This window comes from Ranitomeya variabilis, chromosome 3, assembly GCF_051348905.1.
Source record: "Ranitomeya variabilis isolate aRanVar5 chromosome 3, aRanVar5.hap1, whole genome shotgun sequence".
Lineage (NCBI taxonomy): Eukaryota > Metazoa > Chordata > Amphibia > Anura > Dendrobatidae > Ranitomeya > Ranitomeya variabilis.
The window spans coordinates 233,700,927-233,722,718 of NC_135234.1; the positions used below are offsets into that span (position 1 = coordinate 233,700,927).

At 44.7% G+C, this 21,792-nt stretch overlaps 1 long non-coding RNA gene across 1 annotated transcript; it reads left to right on the top strand.

Annotated features, from left to right (window-relative positions):
* On the top strand, positions 1 to 2,653 carry LOC143818106 (uncharacterized). The gene is made up of 3 exons (XR_013224317.1): positions 1 to 542; positions 1,507 to 1,584; positions 2,608 to 2,653. It is a non-coding gene; the product is annotated as an uncharacterized LOC143818106 (long non-coding RNA).
* The last annotated feature ends 19,139 nt before the right edge of the window (positions 2,654 to 21,792 follow it).

The window sequence follows — 21,792 nt, forward strand, 5'->3', positions numbered from 1 at the left end:
TCAGGGCCGGCGTCAGCGGACGGCAGGGTCGGGCAGATGCCGGGGCCCCCTGACTTCTGGGGGCCCCCCTAGGATCCGACGGCAATTTTTTTTTATTTTTTTTTTCTTACTTGGGACTGGCCGCCGACTCGCCGATCCAGAGACAGAGGGGACGGAGGAGACGGAGTCCCCGCTGAAAGCCCCGCCCACAGGGGTGGGATTCAGGCTGAATCTTACTAAGTTGCTGTGTGGTCGCTGGGGAGCTGTCACACAGACAGCTCTCTCCAGCGACCAAGCGACTTCGGCATCGCTGAAACTGTCTTCAGCGATGCCGAAGTCCCCATGTAAAAAAAAAAAAAACACTACATACGCACCTTCTGTCGTCCTTCATGTCCCTCGGCGCTTGCCGCACTGACTGTGTCTCAGCACCGGCCGGCCGTAACAGCGGTGCCCAGCGGTGAACCGCTGTTACTGCAGGTTCACCGCTGGGCTCTGCTTTACGGCCGGACGGCGCTGAGACAGTCAGTACGGCAAGCTCCAGGGGACGTGACGGGCAACAGACGGTGAGTATGTAGTGTTTTTTTTTTTTTACTTTTAGGAGGGGGCAGAACGCTGGACACAGGAGGGGGCAGAACGCTGGACACAGGAGGGGGCAGAACGCTGGACACAGGAGGGGGCAGAACGCTGGACACAGGAGGGGGCAGAACGCTGGACACAGGAGGGGGCAGAACGCTGGACACAGGAGGGGGCAGAACGCTGGACACAGGAGGGGGCAGAACGCTGGACACAGGAGGGGGCAGAGCGCTGGACACAGGAGGGGGCAGAGCGCTGGACACAGGAGGGGGCAGAGCGCTGGACACAGGAGGGGGCAGAGCGCTGGACACAGGAGGGGGCAGAGCGCTGGACACGGGGGCAGAAAGCTGGACACGGGGGCAGAAAGGAGAAACGGCATGATTGGAGACAAGGGGCAGGATGACAGACATGGCGGCATGACTGGAGACACTGGGGCATGACTGGAGACACTGGGGCAGGAATGGAAACAGATGGGGCAGAATTTAGACACAGGGGGCATGATTGCAGAAATGGGGGCCTGATTGGAGACGGGGCAGAATGGTGATACGGGCATGATTGGAGACACTGGAGGCAGGATTGGAGACAGATGGGGCAGGATCATGGGGCAGGATGGATACGATGGAGACAGATGGGGCAGGATGGGGAGATCATATGGTGCAGAAAGGATACTCATGAGGGCAGGATGGGAGAACATATGGCTGACGCCAGGAATGAGACACACGGGGGCCAGGATGGGGAATATTATTACCATAGGGACTAATTAAGGGATATTATTACTGCAGTGATGTATTTATTTTTTGAGGACACTGTTTTAAATGAGGGGGCGGTCCTGTTACTGTGTAGAGTGACACTATGTCGCCTCTTTTTCTTTATGCGGTGTAATGTAGAAGTTCGGAAAAATTAAGTAATGTGTTCTACAAGCGGAGCGCGAGATAACTCTGTTATTTCCTGCAGAGACGAGTCCTGGCTGGAAGACATGATGGCGGTCTGTGCTGGATGAAAGATGAAGGACTTAACCTAGAGACGTCACTGGTAAGTCAGTGTTACCTATACACTGACACTATACACTGTATACTATATACAGAGCTCCTGTGTATAATCTCACTAGTGATCACTGTATTACCTCTACACAGACACTGCATACTAAGTACAGATCTCCTGTGTATAATGGCACTGATGGTGATAGTGTGGTGCTTTTTTTTTATTACTGATCAGAATTGTAGTATTCAGTCACTATGTGGTGGTAATATGTGGTCTGGACATGGTGTTGCGGTATTTGTCCCTTGTATGTGATACTATTCGATCACTGTGGTGGTAATATGTCATCTGGTCATGGTGTAGCGGTATTTGTTCTTTGTATGTGATATTATTCGATCACTGTGGTGGTAATATGTCATCTGGTCATGGTGTAGCGGTATTTGTTCTTTTTATGTGATATTATTGGTCATTTTAAAAATTGAAAAATAAATAAAAATATACCTAAATTGTATTGCATATTTTAACAAATATTTAATAGGTTACAGCAGAGTAGGGCCTCACCAAAAGAGTCTACCGTGTTATGGTGGCGGCTTACAAAATCTTTTGGCCAAAACAAAAGCTGCCGGCTAGATGTGTGATCTGGTGATGGGAACGGTTAGGGTATGTGTCCACGTTAAGTAAACGCTGCGTGTTTGACGCTGCGTGGGGCCACAGCGTCAAACACGCAGCGTCCAGATGTTCCAGCATAGTGAAGGGGATTTTATGAAATCCCGTCTCCGCTATGCGTGGTAACACGCACCCGGCGGCCCTGCGACTCCGGACATGTGGCGCTTCTTTTAAGATCGCAGCATGTCCGTGTTCCTTGCGGCAGTCTTTGAATGTCTTTTACAAAAAAGTCAAAAAAGTCTTTTACAACTTACAGAGAAGCAAATTTATCAAAAGTTTCCCTGATATATTGCACTTTCTCTATTTTGCACTAGTGTTTTTATAAAGTTTACATAGTTTTTTTCTAAATAAAATATTTGGGTCTCTGTGGTCCCTGCTGTTTTACCGTCGCCACATGATTTGCTCCACAAGGGGGCCCACTGAGGTTCTGTCGCCCAAGGGCCCATGAAAACCTGGAGCCGGCCCTGATCCTGCTTTATACTGGTTTTTACCTGCACGCTTGAAGAACATTGGGATCAATTACTGATACTGATTTACACAATTTGCTCTGCTTTTGTATTCAATTTAGCTTGGAATTTTGTTACAAGTTGACCATTGTTCATCTGAATTTGTTTTAAAATTGTACAGCCATTTGTGATCGCAGTAGGCGGCGTTTTGCTTCCATGTGGCCAGTGTGATTTCACCATTGCAAATACTAATCAAAACAGTGACCAATACTCTGGTATGAGAAAGTGACCTTAACCTTTTCCTGCCTTTTGACAGAATAGTGTGTCAATAGTCTTAGGTCCATCCCTAACGGAGCTGGTGAGGTCAAAGAAACTTCATGCACAGAGAAACTAAATTACTTCATGCACAAGTGGTTTAAATGTAAAAAGATGGCACAATGATATAATGAGAGAATGTTTAATTTCTAATCCCCTACCGACCCAAAAAAATAAATAAAAGTAAATTAATGCTTTATGGGTACTTGACAATGGTTCTATAAAAAATATTACACATGGCTTGCAAAAAAAAACAAGTCAGCATAGGGCTAAATTGAAAAAAATAAATAAAAAGTTACGTCTCTTGGATTGTGGCAACATAAATATATTTATTTTCTATGAAGTGTGCTATTATATTGAAAATGCAGTAAAACAAAAAAAAATGTTTATATAAGGTAAACAAATACATATGCCACATGGTAAAATTTGTGAGTTTAAAAATATAACAAAAATAAAACAAAAAATATAACAAAAATATAAAAAAAATGCAAAATAACATACGGTACCCTCACACAGATATGTTAATGAAGACAAAAGGTTCTGGCTCTATGAAAGCAGCAGTGCAAAAAATAAAAACAAATCATGAGGCCCTTATGCCAAAAAGTGCTCAGTTCTCAGAGAGAATCTCCAGGAATTCAAGTAAATGAAGAAAATGTGATTGTTATGTTAATAAATTCCTAAGTACCTTAAAGGGGTTTTCCCACAAACAAAAGTGCATTTTAATTAATAGATATTGTAATAATAATAATTTCCACAATTGGATGTTTAAATAAAAAGTCCCTGTCTAATATATAATTGCCTAGAATACTACTTCCTGCAATTTGTGCCAACTTCCGTGGCTTTGTCCGGAGCTAATGTCCGGAGATAATGTCCGGAGCTAATGTCCGGAGCTAATGTCCGGAGATAAGTGACGTCACCAGTGTCCTACACCCAGGCAGAGCACAGGGGCCCCAGGCAGCATATGGGGCCCCAGGCAGAGCACAGTGGCCCCAGGCAGAGCACAGGGGCTCCAGGCAGCATATAGGGCCCCAGGCAGAGCACAGTGGTCCCAGGTAGAGCACAGGGGCCCCAGGCAGCCTATGGGGCCCCAGGCAGAGCACAGGGGCCCCAGGCAGCCTATGGGGCCCCAGGCAGAGCACAGGGGCCCCAGGCAGCATATGGGGCCCCAGGCAGAGCACAGGGGCCCCAGGCAGCATATGGGGCCCCAGGCAGAGCACAGTGGCCCCAGGCAGAGCACAGTGGCCCCAGGCAGCATATGGGGCCCCAGGCAGAGCACAGTGGTCCCAGGCAGAGCACAGGGGCCCCAGGCAGCATATGGGGCCCCAGGCAGAGCACAGGGGCCCCAGGCAGCATATGGGGCCCCAGGCAGAGCACAGTGGCCCCAGGCAGAGCACAGGGGCCCCAGGCAGCATATGGGGCCCCAGGCAGAGCACAGTGGTCCCAGGCAGAGCACAGGGGCCCCAGGCAGCCTATGGGGCCCCAGGCAGAGCACAGTGGCCCCAGGCAGAACATGGGGCCCCAGGCAGAGCACAGGGGCCCCAGGCAGCATATGGGGCCCCAGGCAGAGCACAGGGGCCCCAGGCAGCATATGGGGCCCCAGGCAGAGCACAGTGGCCCCAGGCAGAGCACAGGGGCCCCAGGCAGAGCACAGGCGCCCAGGCAGAACATGGGGCCCCAGGCAGAGCACAGGGGCCCCAGGCAGAGCACAGGGGCCCCAGGCAGCATATGGGGCCCCAGGCAGAGCACAGGGGCCCCAGGCAGCATATGGGGCCCCAGGCAGAGCACAGTGGCCCCAGGCAGAGCACAGGGGCCCCAGGCAGCATATGGGGCCCCAGGCAGAGCACAGTGGTCCCAGGCAGAGCACAGGGGCCCCAGGCAGCTTATGGGGCCCCAGGCAGAGCACAGTGGCCCCAGGCAGAACATGGGGCCCCAGGCAGAGCACAGGGGCCCCAGGCAGAGCACAGGGGCCCCAGGCAGCATATGGGGCCCCAGGCAGAGCACAGGGGCCCCAGGCAGCATATGGGGCCCCAGGCAGAGCACAGTGGCCCCAGGCAGAGCACAGGGGCCCCAGGCAGAACATGGGGCCCCAGGCAGAGCACAGGGGCCCCAGGCAGCATATGGGGCCCCAGGCAGCCTATGGGGCCCCAGGCAGAGCACAGTGGCCCCAGGCAGAGCACAGGAGCCCCAGGCAGCCTATGGGGCCCCAGGCAGAGCACAGTGGCCCCAGGCAGAACATGGGGCCCCAGGCAGAGCACAGGGGCCCCAGGCAGAGCACAGGGGCCCCAGGCAGCATATGGGGCCCCAGGCAGAGCACAGGGGCCCCAGGCAGAGCACAGGGGCCCCAGGCAGAACATGGGGCCCCAGGCAGAGCACAGGGGCCCCAGGCAGAGCACAGGGGCCCCAGGCAGCATATGGGGCCCCAGGCAGAGCACAGTGGCCCCAGCCAGAGCACAGGGGCCCAGGCAGCATATGGGGCCCCAGGCAGAGCACAGTGGTCCCAGGCAGCATATGGGGCCCCAGGCAGAGCACAGGGGTTCCAGGCAGCATATGGGGCCCCAGGCAGAGCACAGTGGCCCCAGGCAGAGCACAGTGGCCCCAGGCAGCATATGGGGCCCCAGGCAGAGCACAGTGGTCCCAGGCAGAGCACAGGGGCCCCAGGCAGCCTATGGGGCCCCAGGCAGAGCACAGTGGCCCCAGGCAGAACATGGGGCCCCAGGCAGAGCACAGGGGCCCCAGGCAGAGCACAGGGGCCCCAGGCAGCATATGGGGCCCCAGGCAGAGCACAGGGGCCCCAGGCAGCATATGGGGCCCCAGGCAGAGCACAGGGGCCCCAGGCAGAACATGGGGCCCCAGGCAGAGCACAGTGGCCCCAGGCAGAGCACAGGGGCCCCAGGCAGCATATGGGGCCCCAGGCAGAGCACAGTGGTCCCAGGCAGAGCACAGGGGCCCCAGGCAGCTTATGGGGCCCCAGGCAGAGCACAGTGGCCCCAGGCAGAAAATGGGGCCCCAGGCAGAGCACAGGGGCCCCAGGCAGCATATGGGGCCCCAGGCAGAGCACAGGGGCCCCAGGCAGCATATGGGGCCCCAGGCAGAGCACAGTGGCCCCAGGCAGAGCACAGGGGCCCCAGGCAGAACATGGGGCCCCAGGCAGAGCACAGGGGCCCCAGGCAGAGCACAGGGGCCCCAGGCAGCATATGGGGCCCCAGGCAGAGCACAGGGGCCCCAGGCAGCATATGGGGCCTCAGGCAGAGCACAGTGGCCCCAGGCAGAGCACAGGGGCCCCAGGCAGAACATGGAGCCCCAGGCAGAGCACAGGGGCCCCAGGCAGAGCACAGGGGCCCCAGGCAGCATATGGGGCCCCAGGCAGAGCACAGCGATATTTTGGACCACTGTGCGGTGTTTCAGACCCCCTGTGTGATGTCTGGGGCCCTGTTCTTAAGTATATTAAAGATTAAAGTAACGTATATTAAAGTATATTATAGATCAAATTTGACACGTTTATGAGCACCATTGAGTGATATACTCAAGAATGACATAATTTTTCAACATTTTATGGTTTCAAACTGTAAACACTCAGAGTTTTTTTTACTTCAACCAGAAAACCTTAACGGTTCATAAAAAACTTGACTGTTCAGGATATGATAAAAGTCATAGTATTCTGAATCTTTAACTTATAAAGATACCTTTACATGGGGTGATTATTGGTTCCAGAGAGGCTTTTGGCCGATAATCGTACACATGGCTGGTGACAGGACAATCTAATATATAATTGCCTAGAATACTACTTCCGGCAATTTGTGCCAACTTCCGTGGCTTTGTCCGGAGATAATGTCCGGAGATAAGTGACGTCACCAGCGTCCTACACCCGCTCAGGGTGGACAAAGATATATGCCTTCGTGGTGCGCGGCACTTTTCTGATTGGTTGCCGCCTGCCGCGAGCGACCAGTCAGAAATGTGCCGTACTGTGACACACTCCGCCCGCCATTTTGGTGTGATTTTTGAATTTTTACCTCACAGCAAGTTTCTACTGCGTGGAGGCGGTCCCAGTGACGTCGCTCTTCAAGCTCCTGCCGAATTTCGTCAAAAAAATGATAATACCATTTACCAAAACTATATATATTTAGTTGTGAAGTGGTTCAGTGACATTTTCACACCAATTTTGAACTTTTGTTTGGTGTTTTCTCCATATACTGCCTATTATTCACTGACTGTTATACTGAGAGACTGCCGTTTATTAACCTCTTCTTTGCCACACTGGGTATATTGCTCTATTATTTGCCACATAAGGACATTGTCCATTATTGCCCAGCAATTTCTCTGCAATATAAACTGCCTATTTATTAATATCTGTATTCCTGCAAAGAACTATTGCCTATTATTAACTGGCTATTTTCCTACTACCTGACACTGCCTCTTATTAACCTGTTGTTTGCCACCACCACGCTTAAAGCTGTTTAGCTTAGCCAACATGAGCTCTAATAGTAAGGATACTAATGACACAGAGCCCAAAGCTGCTGATGGCGCACGTAAGATTAGGTCTGATATAAAGTATACTAATAATGCAGAGCAAAAAGACGCCGATGCCGCACGTAAGCGTAAACAGCATGCTAACAAGAGTACAGAGGATAGATGCAAGCGCCTGGACACTGTTAAGTATAGTAATGACACAGAGTCCAAAGCTGCTGATGGCGCACGTAAGATCAGGTCTGATATAAAGTATGGTAATGATGCAGAGCGAAAAGCCGCCGATGCCGCACGTAAGCGTAAACAGCGTGTTCACAAGAGTACAGAGGATAGATGCAAGTGCCTGGATACTGTTAAGTATACTAATGACACAGAGTCCAAAGCTGCTGATGGCGCACGTAAGATCAGGTCTGATATAAAGTATGGTAATGATGCAGAGCGAAAAGCCGCCGATGCCGCACGTAAGCGTAAACAGCGTGTTAACAAGAGTACAGAGGATAGATGCAAGTGCCTGGATACTGTTAAGTATACTAATGACACAGAGTCCAAAGCTGCTGATGGCGCACGTAAGATCAGGTCTGATATAAAGTATGGTAATGATGCAGAGCGAAAAGCCGCCGATGCCGCACGTAAGCGTAAACAGCGTGTTAACAAGAGTACAGAGGATAGATGCAAGTGCCTGGATACTGTTAAGTATACTAATGACACAGAGTCCAAAGCTGCTGATGGCGCACGTAAGATCAGGTCTGATATAAAGTATGGTAATGATGCAGAGCGAAAAGCCGCCGATGCCGCACGTAAGCGCAAACAGCGTGTTAACAAGAGTACAGAGGATAGATGCAAGCGCCTGGATACTGTTAAGTATACTAATGACACAGAGTGTAAAGCTGCTGATGGCGCACGTAAGATCAGGTCTGATATAAAGTATGGTAATGATGCAGAGCGAAAAGCCGCCGATGCCGCACGTAAGCGCAAACAGCGTGTTAACAAGAGTACAGAGGATAGATGCAAGCGCCTGGATACTGTTAAGTATACTAATGACACAGAGTCCAAAGCTGCTGATGGCGCACGTAAGATCAGGTCTGATATAAAGTATGGTAATGATGCAGAGCGAAAAGCCGCCGATGCTGCACGTAAGCGCAAACAGCGTGCTAACAAGAGTACAGAGGAGAGATGCAAGCGCCTGGACACTGTTAAGTATACTAATGACACAGAGCCCAAAGCTGCTGATGGCGCACGTAACATCAGGTCTGATAATAAGTATACCAATGACGCAGAGCGAAAAGCCGCCGATGCTGCACGTAAGCGTAAACAGCGTGCTAACAAGAGTACAGAGGATAGATGCAAGCGCCTGGACACTGTTAAGTATACTAATGACACAGAGCCCAAAGCTGCTGATGGCGCACGTAACATCAGGTCTGAAAATAAGTATACCAATGACGCACAGCGAAAAGACACCGATGCTGCACGTAAGCGCAAACAGCGTGCTAACAAGAGTACAGAGGATAGATGCAAGCGCCTGGACACTGTTAAGTATACTAATGACACAGAGCCCAAAGCTGCTGATGGCGCACGTAACATCAGGTCTGATAATAAGTATACCAATGACGCAGAGCGAAAAGCCGCCGATGCCACACGTAAGCGCAAACAGCGTGCTAACGAGACTACAGAGGACAGACAGAAGCGCCTGGACACTGTTAATGCTGCTTGCAATAAACGCATTACTAATGAGTCTTTTGAGGACAAAACTAATCGATTAAGTAATAAAGCTGCTGCTGCACGCTCTCAACGTTGCAAACATAATATTTCCACGTCCTCAGTCATAGATTCTGCCCACAATACAGCTTCTTTGTCTCCATTCATAGAATGTGTGCAGCCTGAAGCTCCTTTAACCGTTGGTAAATCTGCACGTAAGCGCAAACACTGTCCTACTTACACTCCAAATGATAAACGCCGTCGCCTGTACACCGTTAAGTCTGCTTATAAGACATGCTTCACACCTGACTCTTCTAAGGCAACAAACAAACTATTACCAAATGCAGCTGGTGCATGCCGTGAACGGCGCAAAAAAACCGCTTGCACCTCCATATTAATAAACCCTGACCACGGTACACCTTCCAACTCCTCAGTGATTGAATCTGTGGACAGTGAAGATCCTCTACCAGGTCCATGCTTTATATATGTTGGCTTAAAGAAACATTCCAATGCTCCGTTACCACAACCTGTACCTCAACATCCTACAGGTTTTACTAATGATGACAGTACCATAGTAGAACACTCCTGTGGTCCTATTAACTATTTATGTGAACATTGTCAAGCATTACATTTTAATGCTGAGATACCAGCAGATAAAAATTTTACTCTGTGTTGTCACAAGAGTAAAGTGCATATACCTATACCCCAATATCCCGAGGTCTTTAAACGATTGCTGACAGGGGAGAGTGAGTTCAGTAAGAATCTCATGAAAAATATTCGTAGTATTAACAGCTCATTTGCTTTCGCCTCCATGGGTGCCAATATATCCCCTCCACCTGGACATGGCCCTTACTGTTTCCGTATACATGGACAAATATATCATCGTACTGGAACCCTACATCCCAGTGATGATCAAGTTGCAGCTTATGCCCAACTGTATATTTTGGATACCGCTACCGCGAATGAACAACGTTTAAACTGTGAACAAAATCAAAAATGTCATCCCACTTTGATGAGTATAATTGCTCTTCAGTTAGACAATGTGAATCCCTTTGTTGCTGCCTACAAAATGTTACGAGATGTGGAACATGAAGAACATCTTAAAGCTGAAGCTAATGGCACTCTCATGCCAAATATCATCATGGCCCTTAAACAAGATCGGAATCAAGACCCTCGCCGATATAATAATCCAACTGTCAATGAAGTTGCTGTCGTATTTGAAAATGACAATGGAGAGCCACCATTTAATCGTGATATTTTAATACATTTACAACCGGACCCCAAAAATCCTTTGGCGCCAAGAACACAACAGGTCAGCATTCTACACAGTAATTTAGATGCTTTACTCTATCCTTTATTTTTCCCTTACGGAGACCAGGGCTGGCATGATGGCCTCAAGCAACAAGGGCAAAGTCCACGCAGAGTTACACAACTGCAATATTACTGCTATGTGCTGTCTGTCCGTAATCAGTTTAATCCACTCCTGAATGGTGGCAAACTCACTCAGCAGTACTTAGTGGATGCTTATGTGAAAATCGAGGCAAATCGCCTAAATTATATCCGTCAACACCAAAAGGATTTGAAAGTAGAGGATTATTGTGTATATGGATCTGGGGAAGTGTACAAAAGGTTTCCCTAAAGATTTGCAACCAAGAACCATCATAGCTAAGGACGCCTATCCTACTTATCGCAGACACTTTGGCCCATCTTTTCAACACCATTCTAACATGATTGACAATTCGTGGGTGGTTCCATATAATCCGTTCCTGCTATTAAAATACAAGTGCCATATAAATGTCGAAGTTTGTGGTTCCATTCAGGCTGTGAAATATTTATTTAAATACGTCTACAAAGGACATGATAAAGCCAATCTTGAAATCTGCCAGACTAACATCCAACATGATGAAACACACCAATTCATGGATTCAAGATATGTCAGTGCACCAGAGGCAGCTTGGCGAATATTCTCATATCCAATGCATAAACAATCTCATAGCATCATTCGCCTTGCTGTACATCTACCGCATTCTCAGCCACTCTATTTTCATGAGGATGACTCTATTGGAAACATCAAACAAAAGCTCCATCAAAATTCTACACTTATGGCCTACTTCAAGCTTAATCAGAACGACCATCATGCTCATATTTATTTATACCGTGAAATTCCCGAAAACTATGTTTGGAAAGAAGGTTCTTGGGAAGTTAGAAAGCGAGCAGGTGGTTCTGTGATTGGACGAATGTATACTGTCAGTGTGAAAGACCAAGAACGCTACTATTTAAGATTGTTATTGTTACATGTCAAAGGTGCAACCAGTTTTGACAGCATAAAAACTGTACACGGAGTCACACATGAAACCTTCAAAGATGCGGCATTAGCTCTTGGCTTACTATTTGATGATAGTCTGTGGAGAAATACATTACTTGATGCCAGTATTCTCAACATGCCAGCACAGCTACGTGACATGTTTGCCTACATTTGTATTTTTGGTCCTCCAGCTAAACCTCGGGACTTATGGGATGAATTTAAGGAACACTTTGTAGAAGACTACTGCTATGCATACCACTCCGACACTCTGGAGTGTGTCAATTGTGAAGGCTATGCTATGACAGATGTCCAACATGTTCTTAAAGCTCATGGCAAAACTTATACTGATTTTAATTTGCCACGTCCAGTCAAGAAACAACACCTCCTCCCACAGTATGATAAAGATTATGAGTTATCAGCAGCTGCTGAAATGAAAGCTACTCTAAATGAGGACCAACTTTTTGCTTTTGATGCTATCACTCAAGCTTTAGAAGACACTAATTCTACAGCAAAGTGTTTTTTCCTTGATGGTCCTGGTGGCAGCGGAAAAACTTACCTATATCATCTACTCCTACATCAGCTAAGAGGACAAGGAGACATTGTGTCACCTGCTGCCACTACTGGAATTGCCGCCAACTTGCTACAAGGTGGACGAACCATTCATTCTCTTTATGGGATTCCAATTCCTGTGAATGAAACATCTGTTTCCAGGATTAAGAATGATACCGATGCAGCAAAAGATTTGCACAGCACTAAACTTTTTATTATTGATGAGTGCACAATGCTATCCAAATATGCATTGCATGTCATTGATAGAGTTTTACGTGATGTCATGACAACAAATGTAGCTCACAAAGAAAAAACACCGTTTGGAGGTAAAGTGATTGTTTTTGGAGGCGACTTTAGACAATGTCTTCCTGTCATCCCTCATGGGACAAGAACTGATGTTGTAGAGATCTGTATAAAATATTCACAACACTGGCAACATTTTACTCGCCTGCCACTTATTAACAACATGCGCTCCATTGATCCTCACTACAGCAGTTGGTTGCTTCAACTGGGAAATGGTGAACTATCTAATGAACATAACCTTGGAGATGATGTAATTGAAATTCCTCCAGACATGGTATGCACTGGCTCTTTAATAATTGAAATTTTTGGAGATAATCTTTGTATTGATGTGAATGACACCGAAAGCATAAATACAGCTGCATCTCATGCAATTTTATGTCCAAAAAATGAGGACGTTGAGAAAGTCAATTCCCAAGTCATGGATTTATTGATAGGTGACTATACTGAATATATCAGTGATGATTCCATCGATCCTGATGAAGCTGATGACCTCGATCAATACCCACTTGAGTTTTTGAATTCACTAACACCAACTGGAATGCCTTCACATCGGCTGAAACTTAAAATTGGCACCATTGTCATGTTATTACGTAATCTGAACACGAACAAAGGTCTCTGCAATGGTACGCGGCTCATTGTCACTGCCTTACATGCCAATATCATACTGGCTAAAGTAATTAGTGGGTCAGCAGCAGGAAATGTGGTATTCATTCCACGAATTGATTTGTGTCCATCAGAGACTGGATTACCTTTTAAATTAAGACGGAGACAATTTCCTATCAAGCCCGCATTTGCAATGACCATAAATAAATCTCAAGGCCAGACCCTCCATCGAGTTGGCATTTATCTACCAGAACCTGCTTTTGCCCATGGTCAATTGTATGTTGCTTTTTCCAGGGTGAAGCAATGTTGCAATGTGAGGGTTAAAGTGGTTAATACACCACTTCAAGGACAATTATTGGCTGATAGTACTAAAGTCTTCACACGTAATATTATCTACAAAAATATTTTAGTTTAAAGTTACTTTTCTTTTTTTTCATTATTCAGTTTTTCTAATAACATAGACAGCAATAGGCAAATTCTATGTATAGAGATAAGGAAAAAAAACAAAAACAAAAAAAATTAGTGTAGCCATAGACATATAGATTTTAAGTACTTATGTAGGAAATACGTATATAACATACGTACTCATTAGCATATAGGGTTAATAACTCTATATCATATCTACATAAATTTAGAAATATGATATATCAATACATATTTTTATAGGTAAGTAGAACACACATTAAGTACAAGATGTAAGATGTGTATCATCCAAATGCCTGTATTTGGTGATAGGAACCTGTATTTGAAGCTCCAGTAGTATAGCTGCTGAGAGATTTCATTTTGTTTTTAAAAAGGGTGAGGTTTTTGTGAACAGGTAAGAGACGGGTGGGATGGCTGTTCACACACATCTCTATCTCCAGGTGTGTTCTGTACATAGAAATAGATATATAGATAGGTACATATTTAGATAGATAGGGAAAGAATAGAGATTTTGCTTTCACATCAACATTTTTCTGCTATTTGGAGAATTTATGGTGGAAAAAAGGCTATTTCTGCACTTCCTGCCTAAGGGCTGACCCACGCCACTCTTGCTGTAAGTTGCATGCAATGTATACGGAATTTGTACTTCACTTGCGGCAGGTGCGGCACATGTGGTTTCTGCAGTTTTCGCCACAAAATCTCCACTTACCAGTGTTTTTGTTGTGGCTGCATTTAATGCAATTGTCGAAGCCGCGTTTGCCGCATTTACTGCAAGTTAACTCCAAGCTTCATCTACATTGCATGGCACTTGCTGAAAGTGTGTTGTAGATCAGTTCTTTGGTGCCAAGTGTGGAAGTTGTATTGTTTTTAACATTACTTCTGCAAATATCAGAAACATGCAGATGTAAAAGAGGTTTGAGTATTAACCCTAGAACACGTACCTGGGGCCTCGCAGGCCTGCTAGGTTACTTGTTTTCTATTATCTGTAAAACTACATTAGTTAGAATTTTGAAACTCAAGGTAATCCTCAGGTATATAGTTGTTAGTAATATCCAGTTGTTCATATATTTTTATGTTATAGGAATCTCGTATAGCAACGCTTTTTTTGTGACTACCCCAGATTCACGTACCTGGGGCGTTTGAGGCCTGCTTTGGTTTACATGTACTCCTCAGTCTTTTTGTCTGTACTGTTGTTGGGGAAGAACTTATGACTCAGTCTTTATGACTATTGGTCGATGGCTGTTGCTGGGAAGAGTGTGGATTCTGCCTGACATGGTAATGTGATCCTGGAAGGGAGTTTCCCCTCACAAAGTAACGTGATTATGATGTCAGTACAGGTCCTTTAGTCCTAAATCCTAGTTGCTGGAGAGACTTTGGAGGAAGAAGTCAGCTTTCTTTGGTCTGTAACAAAGAACCTTTCTGAGCTCCAAAACCAGAGGCTTCTACTGCACTTACAAGAAAGTGATCTGTTGAAGGTAAGAGTAGGGGGGCTGTACTTTACCCTAAGCACACAAACACTAACAAAGTCTTAGCACACACAGTGTATAGTGCACAAGCCTGATTGTAATCTTTATTTTTTACTTTTCATTTTAGTTTACTCACATCTAAGATTACAATGGCACAGTCTACATCAAGGGGATTGACTGTCCAAGAAATTGAGGTGATTATTTTCAATAGTGATGAAGACAGTGACATTTCTTTGTCGGATGAAGAGTATATTCCACCAGCTAATGTATCAACTTCATCGTCCAGCGATTCCTCAGATGATGAAGAAGTAATGGATCCAGCAGAATGTGCAAGTAGAACATCTAAAACAAATGTTTTTTGGAACAGTACTGCTGTGGCTCATGCACGCACCCCATCACATAACATTATTAGAGTTCCTCAAGGAGCTGTCGGAATTTCCCAATTCATGTCCAAAAAAGATGTTTTCAGTAAATTTGTTTCAGATGATATTGCAGATGTACGAATGTGGAAGATAAACGTATTGCTTCGGAAAAAAAAAACAACTTGGAAAAATTTAACTAAAGAGGAACTATATGCCTATATTGGCCTTACTCTTCTGGCAGGGTCGACTAAATCATATGATGTGCCAATCAGAGAGTTATTTCTGAACCCATTTGCAGATCCACATTACAAAGCCACTATGTCCGTAGATAGATTTGAGGCTATTCGGAGATGCATTCGTTTTGATGAAAAGAGAACTCGGCCTGTGAGGTTGGCAACCGATAAATTAGCGCCTATTAGCTATATATGGAATCTTTTTATCAAGAACTGTTACAAACTTTACAATTCTAGCGAATATGTGACAGTGGACGAACAACTTCTTGCCTTTAGGGGACGTTGCAAATTTATCCAATATATGCCCAGTAAGCCAGCTAAATACGGCATAAAAATTTTCTGGATGTGCGATTCAGCAACTTATTATGGGATGAATGGCATGATTTACTGTGGAAAAGAAGCTGACGCTCCAGTCCAGAAAGATCTATGTTCCAACATAGTGAAAACACTAGCTTTACCAATTTTCCATTCTGGAAAAAATATCACTATGGATAATTATTTTACTAATTTAGAACTGGCCAATTTTTTGCTTCAGAAACAACTAACACTTGTTGGTACAATTAGACCAAACCGCCGCGAAATTCCACCAATAATGAAGCACAATGCACAGCGACCAATCTACGAGAGTGTATTCGGTTTCTGCAATGAGGCAACAATGGTGTCCTATAAAGCCAAGAAAGAAAAATCTGTGATATTACTGAGCACAATGCATCACGATGAAAGTATTGACACCAATGACAGGAAACAAAAACCTGAAATTATACTTCATTATAATAAGACAAAAGGAGGTGTCGACAAGATGGACGAAATGATTACTGAATATTCGTGTAAAAGGCAGACTAAACGTTGGCCTGTTGCCCTTTTTTCCAATATCCTTGATGTGTCATCCCTCAATAGCTATATTGTTTATTGTCAAACTAATCCAGAATTCCATGCCAACAGGAAGGACAATAGACGTATATTTTTGACAGAACTTTGTTATGAACTTTTGATGCCTACTATGCTAGAGAGAAGCAGCACAAAATGCTTATCAAGGCAAATTACAGAGGCAATGATCCGATGTGGAATATGCTTTCAGGAACAGCCAGAGCAAAGAGAAAAAAAAAGAAAGCGCTGCTATATTTGTCCAGCAAAGAAAGAAAGAAAATCGGAGCGTTTCTGTTCTACTTGCGGACAAAATGTATGCAGGGAACATTCTGAAGAAAAAATAATATGCAAGAATTGTCGGGGGAATATGTAAAGTGGAAAATAAATATTCCTGCACCAAGTTTGCTACAGACTTTATGTAAAAACTTTTTATAAGAAAAAATGTATCCATCATAAAAAATTGTACTGAGTGAATATATTGGGCGTGCCCGTTTAGTTACATTTTTGTTGTTTTATGTACATAATTTTTTTTTGGAATTATACACATCTTAGGCTATGTTCCAAGTAGCGCTGGGGTTCACCAGAATGGGATCCATAATGGATCTGACCTCCTGGTAACTCCAGCTAAGGCTGATGGAATGCCGGGATTCCACCAGCCTTAGCTGAGGTCACCAGGAGGTCAGATGCATTACGGATCCCCTCCTGGTGGACCCCAGCGCTAGTGGGAATGCATCCTTACTTTGCAAATTTAAAATAAATACTTTTCAAAGTTTTTATTTGAGTTATTCCATGTTATTTGCACACAGGCCTGAAAGGCCCCAGGTACGTGAATATGGGGTAGTCACAAAAAAAGCGTTGCTATACGAAATGCCTATAACATAAAAATATACGAACAACTGGAAATTACTAACAACTATATAGCTAAGGAATACCTAGAGTTTCAAAATTGTAACTAAAGTAGTTTTACAGAAAATAATAAAAAAGTAACCTGACAGGCCTGCGAGGCCCCAGGTACGCGTTCAACCAGCCTTAGCCGGGGTCACCAGGAGGTCAGATCCATTACGAAATCCCGTCCAGGCGGACCCCAGAGCTAGTGGGAATGCATGCTTACTTTCAAATAACTTTGAAAAAAAAATTTTTTTGAGTTATTCCATGTTATTTGAAACCAGGCCTCAAAGGCCCCAGGTACGTAATAGTGTAGATTTCTATGGTCACGCATTCTAGGGTTAAGAAATAGGAATCAGTTAGTTAGGACCCATCAGTTCAAAGGCTACCGTGACGTGGTTGATGGGCATGCTTATATTAGCCCATCGGTGTACTATGAACGTTGATTTCTTAAATTTTACACTTCTGTAAAAATAAACACAAAAAATTTGGATACACAAAAAGGCTTTTATTTCTGTTGTACTTATTAGAATTATTTAAAATGAAGGCTTAGCTAAGCCCAAGAGATGATTAAAAACGTTTCATACCAACCCATCAGATGTAAAATTACTGTGAAAATACCTGATGGGCACACAAGTATGCGCCAGTATGGGTACTAAGAGCTTTTCCACATAATAATGAAATATTTTAAAATGTCATAGAACATACCAATATACATAGTTATTGATACATATTATTTATTATTTACATTATTGTTCTTAAGCAAAGAACCGTTGTTGTGGCATTTGCCACAACACGCAAAGTTGTTGTCTGATGTCTTTCATCACTCCCCTCATAAGCATGTTCATGGATCCTGTGTAACTGTACCTTAAATAACAAGAATTGTCAAGAGCTGGTGAGTGCAGCCATTTTTTGTTCTTTCTTACTATTATTTATTAATTGTATTATTCTTACATTTGAATAAATAAAGTATATATGGATTCTAGACTCCTGATTCTTTAGAATCGGGCTGCCATCTAGTGCTAAGATAATTCTTATAAATATCATATAATTTTCTAACTAAAGGTATTTCGGAATTTTTTTATTATTACATTTTCTTTATTTTTTCCATTCCTGAACAACTTTTTAAAGGTGAATGCACATGTTGCATATTAGTAGTTAAAGATATACAGCACTAGTATGGAGATGATGATCAAGATTGGTTCGACTGTCAATATTGTTTCAAAGTTACTCAGAAGAAAATACTATACAGTATATGCAGATAATGGTTTTATTATAATCAATCCAAAAAAATAATAACTTTAGGTTCTATAATTGGACCTTCTTCAGATGATAAAACAAAAACTTTATAACAAGAGGTCACATATTATTCATGGTTTCCAGAGATTTGAAACAAACAATTGTTGTCTACATGTTAAAGATACAAGTGCTTCTCACTAAACTAGAATATCATCAAAAAGCTAATTTATTTCAGTTCTTCATACAAAAAGTGAAACTCGTATATGATATAGAGTCAACACAATGAGAGTGATCTATTTGAAGTATTTATTTCTGTTTATGTTGATGATTATGGCTTACAGCCAATGAAAACCCAAAAGTCATTATATCAGTAAATTAGAATACAGGGTATGGTAGCGTTGTATATGGATACACCTAAATAAAATGGGAATGGTTGGTGATGTCAACATCCTGTTTGTGGCAAATTAGTATATGGGAGGGGAAAACATTTCAAGATGGGTGGTGACCTTGGCGTCCATTTTGAAGTTGGCCATTTTGGATTCAACTTTATTTTTTCCAATGGCAAGAGGGTCATGTGACACATCAAACTTATTGAGAATTTCACAAGAAAAACAATGGTGTGCTTGGTTTTAACGTAACTTTATTCTTTCATGAGTTATTTACAAGTTTCTCTTTGTGTACAGCCCAGTAGCGTAGCTACCGGGGGGCAGAGGGGGCGGTCACCAAGGGCCCCGCGCTACGCTACTGTAACTGTATCAGCGTGCACAGCACGCCAATACAGTTACATTCTGCAGCAGAGCAGGGGGAATCTGTTGTGGATTCTGTTTGTGGGCTCCCTCTGGTGGTTACTGCTGGTACTGGGTGACTTTGGTGGGTTGCGGCCTTTGGTTTCCACCTGTCCATCAGAGGCTGGGTGTTTCCTATTTTACCTGGCCTTTCTGTCATTCCCTTGCCGGCTATCAATGTATTCAGATGTGCTCTGTTTGGTTCCTGCCTACCTGCTCCCAGATCTTTCAGGATAAGCTAAGTGCTGATTTTCAGTTGTTTGGTTTTTTTGTCCAGCTTGCTTATTATGTCTCTATGCTAGCTGGTAGCTCTAGTGGACTGAGGTTCTCCCCATGTGCCATGAGTTGGCACATGGGTTCTTGTAATCTCAGGATGGTTTTTTGATTAGGGTTTTTTGCTGACCGCTCAGACCCCTTTTGTATCGTTCTGCTTTCTAGTTTACAGCGGGCCTCAATTTGCTGAACCTATATATATCATCTCTATGTGTGTGCCTTCCTCTCATTTCACCGTCAATACATGTGGGGGGCAACTATACCTTTTGGGGTTCATTCCTCTGGAGGCAAGTGAGGTCTTATTTTCTCTGCAGTACTAGTTAGCTCTTAGGCTGGTGCGTGGCGTCTAGAACCAACGTAGGCACGCTCCCTGGCTATCTCTAGTTGCGTTTGTCAGGCGTAGGGCAGCGGTCAGCCCAGGTTCCATCACCCTAGAGCTCGTCCGATATTTTGTATTACTTTGCTTGTCCCTTGCTATCCCTAGCCATTGGGATTCATGACAGTATAGCCGGCCCACAAAGTGTTAATTGTTTGGGCTGAAGCAGGAGAAAAAGAAGTGTTTAAGGGAAATTTTTTTTTTTTTTTTTTTTTTCCTTCAGAGTTTTGCTGCCTAGCCCTTAATTGCTGTCTAGCTGCTTCTTACCTCCTCTTAACCCTTGAATGGCTCTGATATTAGCTGTTTAACATGGATGTCCAGAGTTTGGCTTCCAGCCTGAGTAATCTCGCGGCAAAAGTTCAAAACATACAGGATTTTGTTGTTGTTTTGTTTGTCTGAACCTAGAATTCCTATTCCAGAGTTCTTTTCTGGAGATAGATCTACCTTCCTGAATTTCAGGAACAATTGTAAATTGTTTCTTTCTTTAAAATCTCGCTCCTCTGGAGACCCTGCTCAACAGGTCAAGATTGTAATATCTTTCCTGCGGGGCGACCCTCAGAATTGGGCATTTGCATTGGCACCAGGGGATCCTGCATTGCTCAATGTGGATGCGTTTTTTCTGGCATTGGGATTGCTCTATGAGGAACCCAACCTGGAGATTCAGGCTGAAAAGGCTTTATTAGCCCTCTCTCAGGGGCATGATGAAGCGGAAATATATTGTCAAAAATTTCGGAAATGGTCGGTGCTTACTCAGTGGAATGAGTGCGCCCTGGCTGCTAACTTCAGAAATGGTCTTTCCGAGGCCATTAAGGATATTATGGTGGGGTTCCCTACGCCTACAGGTCTGAATGAGTCGATGGCTATGGCCATTCAGATTGATCGGCGTTTACGGGAGCGCAAACCCGTGCACCAGTTGGCGGTGTCTTCTGAACAGGCACCTGAGACTATGCAATGTGATAGAATTCAGTCCAGAAGTGAACGGCAAAATTATAGGCGGAAAAATGGATTGTGTTTTTATTGTGGTGATTCAGCTCATGTTATATCAGCATGCTCTAAACGCACAAAAAGGGTTGATAAATCTTTTGCCATTGGTACTCTGCAGCCTAAGTTCATTTTGTCTGTGACTCTGATTTTTTCACTGTCTTCCATTTCCGTCGATGCCTATGTGGATTCAGGCGCTGCCCTGAGTCTTATGGATTGGTCATTTGCTAAACGCTGCGGTTTTAGTCTGGAGCCTCTGGAAGTTCCTATCCCTCTGAAGGGAATTGACTCTACACCATTGGCTATGAATAAGCCGCAGTATTGGACACAAGTGACCATGCGCATGACTCCCGTTCATCAGGAGGTGATTCGCTTCCTTGTACTGTATAATTTACATGATGTACTAGTGCTTGGTCTGCCATGGTTACAAACTCATAATCCTGTCCTGGACTGGAAAACAATGTCTGTGTTAAGCTGGGGATGTCAGGGGGTTCATGATTATGCACCTCCGATTTCAATCGCTTCATCTACTCCTTCTGAGATCCCTGCGTTTTTGTCTGACTATAGGGATGTTTTTGAGGAGCCTAAGCTCAATTCGCTCCCTCCTCATAGAGATTGTGACTGTGCTATAGAATTGATTCCTGGCAGTAAGTTCCCTAAGGGTCGTTTATTTAATCTGTCACTGCCAGAGCATACTGCTATGCGGAATTATATTAAGGAGTCCTTGGAAAAGGGACATATTCGTCCATCTTCGTCCCCTCTGGGAGCAGGTTTTTTTTTTCGTGGCAAAAAAAGATGGTTCCCTGAGGCCTTGTATAGATTATCGCCTTCTGAATAAGATTACAGTCAAATATCAGTATCCACTGCCATTATTGACTGATTTGTTTGCTCGCATTAAGGGGGCTAGGTGGTTCACTAAGATAGATCTTCGCGGTGCGTATAATCTGGTGCGGATAAAACAGGGTGACGAGTGGAAAACCGCATTTAATACGCCTGAGGGCCATTTTGAGTATTTGGTAATGCCTT